The sequence below is a fragment of the Passer domesticus genome, chromosome 4 (genome assembly GCF_036417665.1).
Source record: "Passer domesticus isolate bPasDom1 chromosome 4, bPasDom1.hap1, whole genome shotgun sequence".
Classification (NCBI taxonomy): Eukaryota; Metazoa; Chordata; class Aves; order Passeriformes; family Passeridae; genus Passer; species Passer domesticus.
This window is the reverse complement of record NC_087477.1, coordinates 46,347,036-46,361,118: the sequence shown is the minus strand read 5'-3', so window position 1 is coordinate 46,361,118 and position 14,083 is coordinate 46,347,036. Positions and strand designations below refer to the sequence as shown.

Below are 14,083 nucleotides of genomic sequence, written 5' to 3'. Positions count from 1 at the left end.
AATTTACCATACAAATGATTTTTCATCCTTTTTGTCCATCTCCGTCACCACATATCCCACTCTTTTTTGGCTCTGTGGATCATTCCTCCCACCCTTCACACCTACTTATCCCATGCCTCCCAAACAAGGCACAGCACTCTTGTGTCCATTTCCCATTGTCCTCTGCTCCTCAACTGCTTATTCTGCTCCTCCCTCCCACTTCCAAACTTCTACCTTTCAAGAAGGTAAGTGTAATTTAGATGTAATGAATGAGGAATCCGATGCTTTCTACTAATTCCACATTCTCTCCTGTCCTTACTCAGATAATGTGATAGTTTGGACAGCCTCATTTTTAGAGTAAGGATTTGTTTTGACAGGGGCCTGTTTTTTTAATGTATGCATTTCTGAAAGCACATGTTCCCAGAGGCGAGGTTTTAGCAGAATGTCTTTATTTTGGAAGATGGATGTTAGAAGGATTAGAGCCATTTCTTGGTGCTTGTAGAAGTTTGCTCCTTAGCCTCAGGCTCACTCTGAATAAGTCATGCACGGGTAGGCTTTATTCCTGCAGTCAAGGCATTCTATTGTGCTTCAAGAATGAAGCTGTCAGCAATAGTCCTTACACTTTAGGCAAACATGTCAGAAGATACCTTTTACATGCTCACTTCTTTCAGAGGAGAGGAAAATGAAATCAGTGTTAAGTCTAGACCCTTGAAACACATCATCAGCTGTGATGGTGCCATGGGTTAAAATATTATTAAGATCCCAAGCTAGTTCCCATTGCCAGTCTGACTTTTGACTTCAACACGGGTTGAAAGAGTTCCTTAAAAAATAAAGCAGCTTTTCAGCTGATGGATAAGCTCTGTGGCAAGCAGAAAGGATTACAGTAATATTTTAAAAGAAGTGTTTGCTATCTGGCCTCAGAAGTAGTAATTAACCTGTGTGAGGCCAGAGCTATGTATTACGAAAAAGTGAAAAGTATCTCTGCTGTCTGCAGAAAAGGCAATTCATGTATTTTACAGGCAGTGTAGCATTTTAAATTGTAGACTTTTAATACCTTCATTTTAAATGACAGTGGCATGATCTGTAACTGTAATGATACTGCTGTAAACCATCTTTACCATGCTCTGTATTACCTCTGTGACTCTTTGTTCCTCAGTGGAACCTGAAAGAATAATACAGACAAATTTCATTTCTTGTTGTTTCACACTTCTGCACCACAATAATATGCGTAGCTAACAGGTTAACAAGTATGCCCTGCTCACTTTCTTTTTATTGAAAAGATTTAACAGGTCATAGAAACCTTCTAAACCTCACAGAATTCTTCAGATCTTGCAGTAATAATAATGTTCATTTTCCCTTTTCAGTCTTTTTTTCTCTATTTCTCTCCTATTTTACTCTCACACTCAACCTTTTTTATAACTTCTGACAGGATGCTGCCTTCAATCCAATTTCTCCAACAATTATATTATGTGGGTTTGATTATACATTATGGATTTAAAAAGAATCTATGTAGGAATTAATCATTCTAACTTCACTGGGGCTGACTATGCAAACAAAAATATATGTGAAAGTTGAAATTACTTTCTATTTACAGAAAGAAATGTTGAAATTATGGGACTACTAGTTTATATGGTATCAAAAGAAGATATAAAGGGCAGGTAGATGTAAGCGTATGTAGAAGACTCAATAGTTTTTTCTCCTCTGGTTTTATTAAAAATACTCCTTTGAAAATGTATTTTGTATACCATTTTAAACATGAGAAAGTTAGAAGATATCATCCACACTTGTGTAAAATTCTAAAGAATAGTGAAATGTTTGAGGTCCTCTGGCAGGGTGAAGTTCTCCTGTCATTTAGATGCTCAGTCTTAACAGAAATCAGGATACAATCCAAAGTGCAAGAAGCTTGGATTGTACTTTTTAAATCTTGATTTTTCATCCTTCTGATTTTGAAATCAGCTTTCTGGAATCCCAAGTGATGTTCATAAATTCTACATACATGGTACACCAAAATACACATCTCTTGCATGTCTCAGGAATGTAAGAGTGCTGCTAGCACTAGGCAGGTAACTCTTTATGAGAGATAGGGTGGGGTTTTGTTAAAACTAATGAGGATTCCAGAAAACAGGGTTTACTCTGGCTTTTACTTATTCATGTTAATGCAGATCAGCTGTGTTTTGTTTTTGTATCATAGTGATGGCAAAAGACCTCAGAATAATCTAAATTTGTGTCACTTTTCTAGGGATTTTTTTTGTCTTTTTCTTTATTTTAAAGGTTTCTGTTTTGTTTAAAGGTTAGAAGATTCAGTTTGCATGTTTCAGTCATCCAGTCAGTGATGAAAATCCATATGGCTTAAAGGACCACTTCCATACCATAATCAAAAAGTATTACATATCTAAAGTGAGCAGTAAACACAGAGAGCATAAATAACTCTTTAAGTAAACTAGAAAGTGATTATTTGCATATAATGAATGCATTCAGAGTTATCATAGCAGACTTCCAATACTTAGGGAGTGCCCACAAGAAAGCTGGTGAAGGCCTTTAAATATGGGCATGTAGTGACAGGACAAGGTGGAATGGCTGTAAACTGACAAGAGTGGGCTCAGAGTAGATATGGGAAAGAATTTCTTTACTGTGCGTGTGATGAGGCACTGGAACAGGCTGCCCAGCAAAGCTGTGGGTGTCCCATCCCTTGATATGTTCAATACCAGGTTGGGTGGTACTCTCAGCAGCCTGGTCTAATGGAAGGTGTCCCTGCCCATGGCAGAGGGACTGATCGTTATGGTCCCTTCCAGCCCACCCCATTCTATAAGTCTATGATCCTATGATCATAAACACGAAAGAAAAAAGAGCTGTTGAATTTTTTTGCATAATAATTTCCAAGGACTCAGCCCTTACTTTGCACACCACCTCAAATCCTGTATTCACTGAAAAAAAATCCTAAATTATAAGCTTACATTTTGAATTTTGCATGGATACCAAATGCTTTTAAAATAATTTTCTGATATTGCAATGCAGTATCATCTTTGTCTCTGTTCATGACTTTTCTATATTTGATATTTTTCTCTTTAAGTAAATCTAAATGGCACTGGTGTGTCACAGGTCACATACATTTAAGGACCAAGAGTCTAGGTTTAGGCTCCAGTGCAAGAGTCTTCGTGGTACATCCTCCCATAGTTCTGCTTTACTAAGTATCCAGTCATGCCAGCAGTTGCTTCCTTTCAGCATCTGTAGGAATCATTACTGGGGAAAAACAAAGAATGTGAGGTTATAGTGGTGATTGTCAGGAAAGTGGTGGAAGGTGCATGGGCTAATCTCATTTTGCTCAGGAAATCAGGAAGGTGAGAAGAACCATAAAGTCCCTGTCAGCCCCAAATTATGCCTTAGCATAATGGCTCTGTTTGGGTAGTTCTTCTGACTGTCTGTGCTTCTCCACTGGGATGCTACCGACCTTTTTACTTCAACCTGACACCCTAACAAAGGGAGAAACAACTGCAGTAATTATCTGGAAAAAAACCAAAACAACAAACCCTCAAATATTTTTCATGTCCCTAAATTGATCTAAAGATTAGAAAATTCATCCTCCTTTATCCTATTCTCTGTGTCTCTGAGTACCTCTTTTATTGCATACGCAGGAAGAAAGTAGGGGGATTAATTGATGTTAAATGGAAAAAGCAGAATTAATCTCAAAGTCCATTACTTAGTTTTATTTCTTAAAATCAAAAAGCCATTAGGAACAGATATTGGGAGATTCAGAGTTCAAAATGTGCATAACCTAGAAAATACCTTTAATTTTTATGGCGGTAGCAATTAGCAAAGTGTGAGACATGGCAACACATAATGGGAAGGCTGATGACATGCCATACATTGGGCATGATCAGCTGAAAGGAATGACTGGTGCATTTTCAAAACTCTTAGCTATTGTCTTTGAGGATTTTATCTTCCAGAGATGGAAGGTAGAAGTATTCCAGTACTTGAGGAAGGAAACACAGGAGTGGAAGGGACAGCCAAGGTCAGAACTTATAGATCAAACCACTTATCTTCAATATTTAAAAGTAAGCAGAGTATTTGCAAGCTCCTGGGTGTTTGCAACACGGATTTCTCAAAAAGCAGCTAATTTCCTTTTTGACAGATTAACAGGCCTTGTGAGTTACAAAACCATAGAAGTCATTCATTTTCAATGGAGTAAGAGATGTTTGTCTCTTTTGACATCTTCATAAATAAACTAGGGAAACATATTCTAGGGAAACATATTCTAGGTTAAACTATTAGAAGGTAAATGTAAAACTCATTGCTTGACTGTACTCAAAAGAATCAGTGTTTCCAGTGCATTCTGGAAGGGTCATTTTTAGGCCCGTAAGAAAGACGTAAATAATAGAATAAAGATTATGCTTGCTAAAGGTAAACACATTAGCAGACAGGGCATGAATTTGAAATATTCTTGGAAAATCATAATAAAAAAATTGGTGACTCTGGATTAATGTAATATGGGTAAGTGCAATCTCCCATTTAAGCAGTGGTAATCAACTACAGAAGTTCCTTTGGGAGAACAAGTGTCAAGTTTTGTGGGAAAGCACATGAAGTTTGTAGCTAGTCTGACTAAGTCAACAGCATCATTCTACGGTAATAAGCAAGGGGCACAACTAAAGGAATGTCTGTAACAAAAATAATTTTTTTCTCTATCCAGTTGTGGGAGATAGAGATATCATTAACAGTGGAGCCAGTTTGAGGCAACACACCACAGAGTGTGTGGGGAAGAGCAGAGAGAATAAACAGTGGGCAGATTGTCTGGAGTGATTTAACCAAGGGGGGAAAAAGAGAGACTGAGAAAACACGAGTCGAGTTTTGAGCATGCAAAAGAGTTGCAAAGCACAAGCAACAGAATCATCTAGATAGCTTCTTGGGGGCCCTGTTTGCTCTATTTATGATGATTCTGGACAAAATCTCTGCAGGAGATCTTTGTTCTTTACAGTTTTTTACTACAAATAAAATTACATGAGTTTGGTTTTAATAGTGTGTGCTTATGCTCACCTGTATGCTTTCAGGGTTATTCTTCAAAGATTTGGATTTTAATTCTTGGATTGAGATCCAGTTTGCAAAATACTGCTATTTCATAAAAGAAAATGTAATTTCCAACTGATCCTTTTTCTAGCTTATGTTAAGGCAGTTTGATGGCTGCAGTAATTTAAGCTATTTGCATACAACCTTTTTAGAGTTTGATGGATTTTAAGGGGTTAAGGTTGGTATTAATTACCTGGAAAGTGCATTATCTCTGATGAGAGAGTTGGTAATGGATAGCTGCTAATTGTTTGGATTACAGAAGACCATTAAGAATTTCAAGGGGGACAGAGGCAGTAAAATTAACAAGTGGTGGAGGATTTTAAGGTAGATTTTGGAAGAGTGGTAGGAATTAGGAACTCTTCTAGGCTCAAGATTAAGTGTAGGAATTCAGGAAAAAAATGTAACAGTCAGTATGGGTAAAGGACTATGAGTTTTATTTCTTTGAGTAACGATGAAAAGAAAGCTAGATATCATGATGTTTAAATAATATAATAATATGGTATTACAGCCCCATGTGAATTGCTGGTACCTTCATCTCAAACAGTTCTTACCCTTCCAGTGAAATTATGAACATGCACAAGGGCATCATGGTTTGGCAGAGAAATCCTGAGGGGACTTGTTGAGATGCTGTTCTGTTTTGGAGCCAGGTTTTGAAGGGAGGAGAGAGAAAAGAGGGAACCCTATAGAATGAGCATGTATGAGCATGCTGAGCATGTATGGCTTAGAGCCATATAGCAAGAGCTCCATTTTCCCCTAATCTGAGAGCAAGGAGAATGACTGCCAGCTTGAAAGTAGCACAGGAGCTTTTATGATGTGTCAGTTAGCTGTGGAATTGATTGCCAGCTACAGTGGTCACATCCTGATCATGGATCATGCTGATCCCAAAGTCTCAGCATCCCTGATGAGACATGCCCTGAGGAATTTCTGTACATTAGTTTGTGGTCTTTATTTGGCACACATCACCTCATGGGATATGTATGAACATCTCAGTTTGCTGGATAAATATGTAAAGTTCCAGCTCCAGTCTCAAGTCAGTTAGTTCTTCTTCCTGCATTCTTTCTCTCACACTTCCTTTTACTCTTCTGCCATCTGTCTTTTAATTCATTTTTTATTTATGCTTAAAATCACAGGCTACCAATTAATTGATGATTTTTTAAACTGCCTTTTAAATTAATTTATTTATTTACGCCCTTTGGTTATTCAGAAATGGCTTTAATTCTCCTGCTAGCCTGTGATGTTAATATAAATCATGTTATTGTCCCTTTAGATCACAACAAAGAGCAGCTAGCCTTCTAACCCTCCTTCTCACTGCTGCTCTGATCATGTGCCCTTGCACATTGCTTTTGCCACACCATTGTTTTTATAAGAATCTGGGATATGAACATTTAGCCCTTTAGCTTGTACATGAATAAATTTTCCTCATCTGTGCATCATGTCTGACTGAATTTGTTTTCTTAGGGTTTTTACACTGAAAGCCTCTATAGTTCAAAAGTATAATACTGCATCATTTCCTTTAGCTTTTGCTGCACTACTTTTATTCCGTACTCTTGGAAAGACCTGGATCATCCATAGTCAGGCTCCAGGGAATCTGGGTAAAAGCAGTAAAATCTAGTCTGTCAAGAAGTATCTTTATGAGTCAAATGCAGTGTGCCTTTCAACTCCTTTTATATGAACTGTCTCATTTTCTGTCTAGCTGGTGATTGTTTCTGTTCAGGCTGTTCATGTAGGCACACAGTTTGTGGTGATTGGGAGTGGGGCTGTGGCCCAGCCTCATCCCCAGTGGGTGCAGCTGTGAGCAGCAGGTGAGCAGCACTGACAGCAATGAGCCATGGAGTGCCCAGGGGCTCTGGCCAACCACCAAAGGGAGCAGAGGGCACTCAGGTGCAGTGCATCAACGTGAGGGGTATAAAAGGTTGGGCTAGAGAACAAGAAAGGCAGACATTTCCAGCCTTCTGAAGTGGTGTGGTGTTACTGTGTATGTGTTGAAGCTTTCTGAAATTGCGTGGTGATACTTTGTGTGTCATGGCCATCTCTACTGCGACATATGTTGTGACATATCCAGTGTAATGCCTTGGCTGAAAAAGAATTCTTGCTGCACAGTGGCTTAGACTCAGCAGTTTGTTCATGTGTTTAAATGACAAGCCTGCTGCTCTGCACTTAATGCAGTGGTGCTGAGTGAGTAGGCACAGTGTTATGTCATGATGCAGAAACATGGCGAGGGCTGGCATCAAAATGGGGCTTGTTTTCCCCCTCTGTGTTACAAAGAACTCGGAGCTGCAGTTTGCCATTGTTAAGGTAGGTTTAATTGCCTGACACTGGCTGATCCTTGGCTGCTGTTTGCCTGCCATGAAGATCTCTGTTGGAAAGCTTCACATTGGGCAAACAGTAAGTAGCAGTTGATCAAGGTAAAGAGGGAATGAGTAAAATTAAAACATAATGTTGTTTTAGCTGTCAAGTATTTCCTTTAACAGCTTAATGCTTCTTCTTGTTACATAATAGGTGCCCAGAACTCCTACAGATCTTAGGCTATGTTTTCATGTTTCTGGCTAAAATAAAAATCTAATTCCAACTTATTTTGTAATCAGGATTAGATTGATGTTTTATACAACAATTGTGGGAATATCTAGCAACTAAAATATCCCATTTTACAATACTTAAATATTTGTATATTAGAGAGTCAGATAAATCAAGCAATATAAAAGCAGTAGATGTTTTTCTGCTAAAATTCATTTAGTCCCTGGAACTGTTATGTGCAAAGAAAATGTAGTCCAATGCACTTCTAAGATTTCTGCTTTTGGATTTCTTCTGCTTTACTTTTGCAGATAGTAGTAATTATTTTTCTTTTTTTTTTCTTTTTATTCTTGTGGTGAGCCACTATCATAGAAGTTGATAAAAAATATTTTTCAGTGTATGCTTCATTTTAATCCTCTGTTAACATTTCACTATAAATGTGAATATTTTTTCTACCAATAAGTCAGGTTGCTTACTAGCATGGGTTCCCCAAAAACCTCAGATCTGAGAACCTCTGCCATTTTAACAAAACTTAAGTATTTGTATTAAGCTGTGTTTAAAGACTTGTAGTATAAGATAAACACTGACTGTATGCATAAAAAGTCACGTTTCCCTAAAGCAATTGAGTAAATGTTTGTGTAAGTAATTGGATTTGCAATTTGTTTACTGTGTATGTGCCTCTGGGTATCATAGGAGAGTTAACCCTGCTGGAAATCTTGTATGATGCGATGGTCTTAAGCTCTCATGAGAAAATCTAATGTAAACTTCATAAGGTTGAGTGAGAGACTTGTAAATGTATTCTATTTTCCATCTTGGTTTGCAGTGTTTTACCAAAATATTCTCTAGCACTTTTAAAGCCATTTCTAACAAAAATTAAAAACTAAACTTTATAAAAAAGTGTTTGCCAGTTTGGTTTGACATCTGGACAGAAGTTAGTGCTGGATTTCATTTTATCTGAAGCATTTTGACCATCCATAAAATGTAACTAAGTTTTACCCAATTTTTTTCTTCTGAGCTAACTCTTAACACTATAATACTGTACATCCCCATATCTCTCTATCTGTTGCCAACATGATTATATATAGAGCCTCAGCATTAAATTTTGAATTCTTTGATTTTGTTAAAGGGAGCGACAGAGTTACAAAGGAAAAAGTTTGTGGAAATACAATTCCTCTCTTCCCTTTAGAAAAGTGATTTTAAAATAGAAGTTACATTATTTTCCACTTTTTACTATTAGTAGATCTCCTGGGTACAGTTACCTTGGAAACATCATATTCTAAAAGAATAAGAATACATGGGACATTTTTTTGCACCCATTCATAATGTCTGGAAAAATGATGCTGCTGATAGTAGTAGAAATACGTTCAGTTTAGCTGAACCAGGAGCCTGACCTCTAAGATAAAGTTTGGAAAAAGAGAGTAAAGAGAGTGAAACCTTGGTTTGGAATGTCTGAAGTTGAAAATACTTGGTGCTTTCTAACCTCTGTTTTTTAAGACCAGCCAGTGACTTAGAGGAGAGGAGTGTCTTAATGATCTTGGCTTTATCAAGTGTATTATCCAAAGCAGAGCACTGTTTGAATATAGTACATATGTTAGAATATACTTGCATCAAGTTGCAAAGAAAGATGGTGCAATATTCAGGTGTAAGCTCAGTTCCTAAATATTATTTATAGATGTCATGATTACAGCACAATTGGAATAAAGGCTGCAAATTTAGCCTTTTGAAATTATTAAAATAATGGAAACATTATTGCTATTAACTACTGGTCCTTTGAATTTCTGAGAGGTGTCATTGATAATTGCCTTATTTTGCATGAACTTTGAGGTGGACAGTGTTATCGTGATCAAGTGAAGCTTTTGAAAGGCTTCCTAGTGTCTGCAGGAGGGAATTTTCCTAAGCTCTCAAAGGGCACTTAAATCTATGTTGTACTTCATATTTACTCAGGATCCAAACCTACGCAGGATCCTCTGAAAATTATAGTCCTCATTGAACATTTTGGAACTTTGAGATCTGTGTGTTTATGACAGCTACATATGGGATGTTCCTGTTGAAAGGGAGATTCTCCAGATGGGACTGGCCTAAAGGCAACATTGCATGGTCCATTGCTAGCCTAGCAGTGACAGGAAGATGCTTTGTGAAAAGCAGGATAATTCTACCACCAGTGAGGTTGTTGAGAGTTATTTATTTACCTCTGCTTCAGGAGGTAATGAAATCTCTATTTTTTTCAGTTTCATTTACTGAGAGGTTTGATTTTACGTTACATCATGTACTATTTATAGTTCCTAAAAGGGATAATAGGTAAACTTACCTTTCCACAGTCATCTGACTGTAAATGCTGGTGCCTTGTCATGGAGAGTCTGTTAAAGCCTGTACCACAACAACCAGTGGTACAGGAAAAGATCCAGATTTCTGTATTTGTAAATCTTAACAAATGAAACCTTTAACCGCCCCCATGTACAGCTGTACACAAAAAGATATGCTGTCTAGGAATGTGACATCTTTGGGTGAAGATCAATCAGGATCCTCAGGTGAAATCTCAATATTCTAAATCAAGATATTGGTGACACATGTATTATATTAAAAAAAAATAAGAAAGCAATAAATGCCAATGCATTTTATATTAAATGAATCTATAAATACTTCTACTATTTAGTTTCAAATTTGTTTCTTCAAAGCTTAAGCTTTCTCTCACAAAGCAGAGAAAAGGATGTCAGAGCTTCTGGTTCTGTATTTTTTGTACTAACTCATTGAGTAGCTTTTCTTTGAATTTATATCCGATAAGTTGTGGACTGTTGAAAACACCTGAGAACAGAACAGCTTCAGCTCTGATTTGTGGAAGGGAATAGATGTTCAACAGATACTTGATCCAGCTTTCAGACAGAATACTGAAGATCTCAGAAAGTTATAAAGTAACTGAAAGCAGAAAAAAGTATAAAAGAGAAAGAAACATTCAAAATTGTGTTACAAGGTACAGGAAATATTTCAGAGGGTGGTCTGGGAGTACTTTAAAAACAATCTATTCTGTTTTATTTCTTATTGAGAAGGGAAAGAGTAGCATTAGACAGCATGATATTGTTTGTTTTTTTCCTACCCCTTAGATGTTTTATACTGCTGTCTTTCTCAAGGAAAGACACTCACTTGTCAAATACTGAGCATGATCCATTTAGATCTTACTTATTCCAGAGTGCTGCAGACATGTTTTGTTTGTGTCTTGCCTTTGGTATTATATCCAAGCTAGCAACATCTATTGGTTTTGGGGAGGGGATATACTACTGGAAATTAAGGATATGGTTGCAGCAGTGTCAGGCAGAACATCAGTCATGTGCTTGCTGGAGGAGCAGAAGTAAAAAAAAAAAAAAACAACACACCTTCAGCTGACCCATTGGAGCATGAATTTTATACACTTATTTCCTGTGATGCTGTGAGAACATGTAAGAAGTTAAAGTAGGTCATTATGGTGGCAGTCAATATAGCCAGTCAGTTTGATGAATGCCTGAGCCGGCATATGCAGGGCTAAGTGCCCCAAGATTGCTCCTAACACATTACCTCATGCTCAGAGAAAAGGCAGCCAGTCTACTGTCAGTTTAAAGAGACTTGAAGAAACAGAATGGAAACTGATCTATCAAGTCAGTAGCGAGGACAAATATTTCTATCATTGACAGTCCAACAAGAGATTTGGAGTCATTAACAAGTTACTTGATAAGGAAGAGAAAAAAAAAGAAAACCAGAGATGAACTCCCGATTAAAAAACACAATTTTTTTTTATTTTGTACAAGCTTTCCTTTGAGTAGTATTCTATATTTTCTCCATTATGAATCTGGGGAGACACAAGATCTGATCACCACTGGAATGTGATGATCAGATCTTGTGTTTCACCAGATTCATAATGATAGCTGAGTATTATAGGCACTACAGCTGAAGACTGAATTTTATATGTAAGCATCTTTATTCAGCAATAATGGCAAATGAAGGGAAACCACTGCATACCAATTTGGTAAAGCCCAGCTCTCTAGCAGACCAAGCTCCAAGAAATGAACCCATAGGTTCCTTATGCCTGAGCATCTTTAATCAGTTAATTTTGACAGGTCTTAGTATCTTGGACCATATATTTCCTAAGGTTGTTGCCTGCTATAAAACATTTATACTTTTATTGACTTATAACTGATTTAGCCAAGAGTCAGAGATATTCAGACTCTAGGTATTAGAGCAGCACTTTGGCATTCAGTTCACGTAAGACATCTTCAAATGCTATATAAATAATGTTTTCCATCATGCACATCCTCATTATGCAATATGACTGGTGTCTTTATGTGGATCCATGGTAATTCACTGCCAGATAATACACATGTTGCTCATTAGTCTATTATATAGCAGTTTATCAATCACCATCTTAAGCACCCATCCCTTCATTTACAATGCTTTATATTTTTCAGGTCAGCTCACTCTTGCCTTAATGTGTAGTCACAATTCCTTATTCTCCAGTCTTTTTCCTCTATGAAAGCTCACTTCTGATAACAAAAGTATTTAGATACCATGACAATACAGAGTTTGTGTACATGTATCTGGGTGCAAAACATGGACTACAAGATGGGGGCACTGGAAGAGTGGAAACAAGCTGACTCTAAGAGTGTGGGGTGGGTGTCAGGACTGGCAGCTGGAAGAGGAAAGTAACTCCCTTCCCACACACATGGGACATCCTTCTCACTTGTGAATAGTTTCAGTTAGCAAGCAGGAAGACAGAGGAGAGACTGAGATATTTATAGTCTCAACAGCTGGAAGAGCCATCGTGGATGGCGCCAGTCAGAATTGTTCTCCCATGTCAGAGACCAGCACTTTGCTCTTAAAAGCTCTGCTGGCTGCGCTCCTTTGTGGCACTGACAGCTTTAGAGAGAAGTGATGAAGAAAATTTTATAGCAGCAAAGAATGATTCTGAGCCAGCAAAATATTCAGCTCAGCTGCTGATGTGTATGTAGCTACATAACTAATGCCACATAAGACAAAGTACATTTACCAGCTATATTAAAAAAAATCACAGAAGTACAATAACACAGTTCTACCTTAGTGAATCATCTTTTCTAGGTAGAACCATTATTTAAAGATTGTACAGACCATAAGTTAAAGCGAGTTAGTTACTTGAAGATGGGGAGAAAGATAGCTTTTTTTTTTTTAATCTGCTTTAATTTAATCTTCTGGAAACTTCCTTTCTATTTAAAGTAGTTTATTCAAATTTAATATGGCGGTGTCAGAATGAAAACATCTAGTTGTGATGTTGTTGGAGAATTTCAAGTTTCACTTTAATGATAGTACTTGTGCCTGCATTGAGAAGTATCCATGGAAACAGTGTAGTAATTCATAAACTGTAGAGCTGTATAAAGTCTCTCTACCACAAATATGTTTCAGCAAGAAACTCAAGAAGACACTTTTTATGTCAGTGTTGCACAGCTAAAGAGGCCATCTTAAGTCAATGATTTGTGCCATTCCACAGTATATAAAATTATTCAGTATTTTCTGACTTTAAAGATTGAGAAAACCAGATCAGAACCATCAAATTCTTACCTTCCCAAGCAGAAATGTATCACAAAAAATCTTCAATATAAATTTTCATGTGACCTATTAAGTATAAAGTTGAAGTCAAACTGCTACTATGAGATTTTTTTTAAAATTAGCAGATAATAGTGGAATAAATAAAAGATAAATACTCTGCTGATATCTGCCTCAAGTATAGTTTGTGTTCCTATTTAAGTCCTGTTAACTAAGCACAAATCAATTTGACTAAGGTAACATGATAAAAAATGATAATCTAAGTACTGTGGAGTTTACTTTCTAAGTCAAAGATATTGTTGATTGCCTTTTTTTTTCTTGTTAATTTTTTTGTTTGGTTTGGGTTTTTTGGGTTTTGGTTTTTTTTAGGTTGGTTTGTTTCATTGTGGCTTGGTTTTTTTTTTTGTTTTTTACACCCCTGCAAGCATATAATTTTACTTAAGTTAGATGTTGAACAACTCTGTTGTTCAAATAAGTGTAAAAAATTATTTCTTCTATATTCTTGTAAAGTGCAAATCAAGGAACTGAGTTTCTACACTTGGACTTTTTAAAGACTAGTTTTCTAACTTTGGTCAAGTCAGTGAATGCCACGTGTCCAAGAAGGTTATTCCTCTCTGATTTCATTCAAAATGAATAATTCATGTTGCGGAAGTCCTGGCTGGAGGCCTTTGTTCACTGAGGAGTTGATGATCCCTGTACCAATGAGTCTGTGTAGGTGCAGCCCTGAGCTGTGCTTTGCCAAGTGTACCATGTGGACACCAAGCCATTGTTGGACTTTGCCTATCCCCTGGCCACAGGATGAACTTGGTTTATAGGCTGGTCATTATGCAGTAACAAGTTAGCAAGTGAAATGCTTTTAGTTTCGTAGTAGAAGTGAGAACTATAACATTTTCTCTAAAGAAAATCCTATAAGAACTCAAAAGACCAAAATGAGATTACCTTAACGTGGTTGAGGTCTGTGCAGCATGCCATGCCCTTGATGGACATCTGTTCA

General features: G+C 37.1%; 1 long non-coding RNA gene across 1 annotated transcript in view; it reads left to right on the top strand.

Annotated features, from left to right (window-relative positions):
• The first annotated feature begins 6,990 nt into the window (after positions 1 to 6,990).
• Positions 6,991 to 14,083, top strand: part of LOC135299134 (uncharacterized) — a 43,330-nt gene continuing 36,237 nt past the window's right edge. Inside the window, exon 1 of the long non-coding RNA XR_010361178.1 lies at positions 6,991 to 7,422. This is a non-coding gene — a long non-coding RNA (uncharacterized LOC135299134). The remainder of the gene's footprint in view (positions 7,423 to 14,083) is intronic.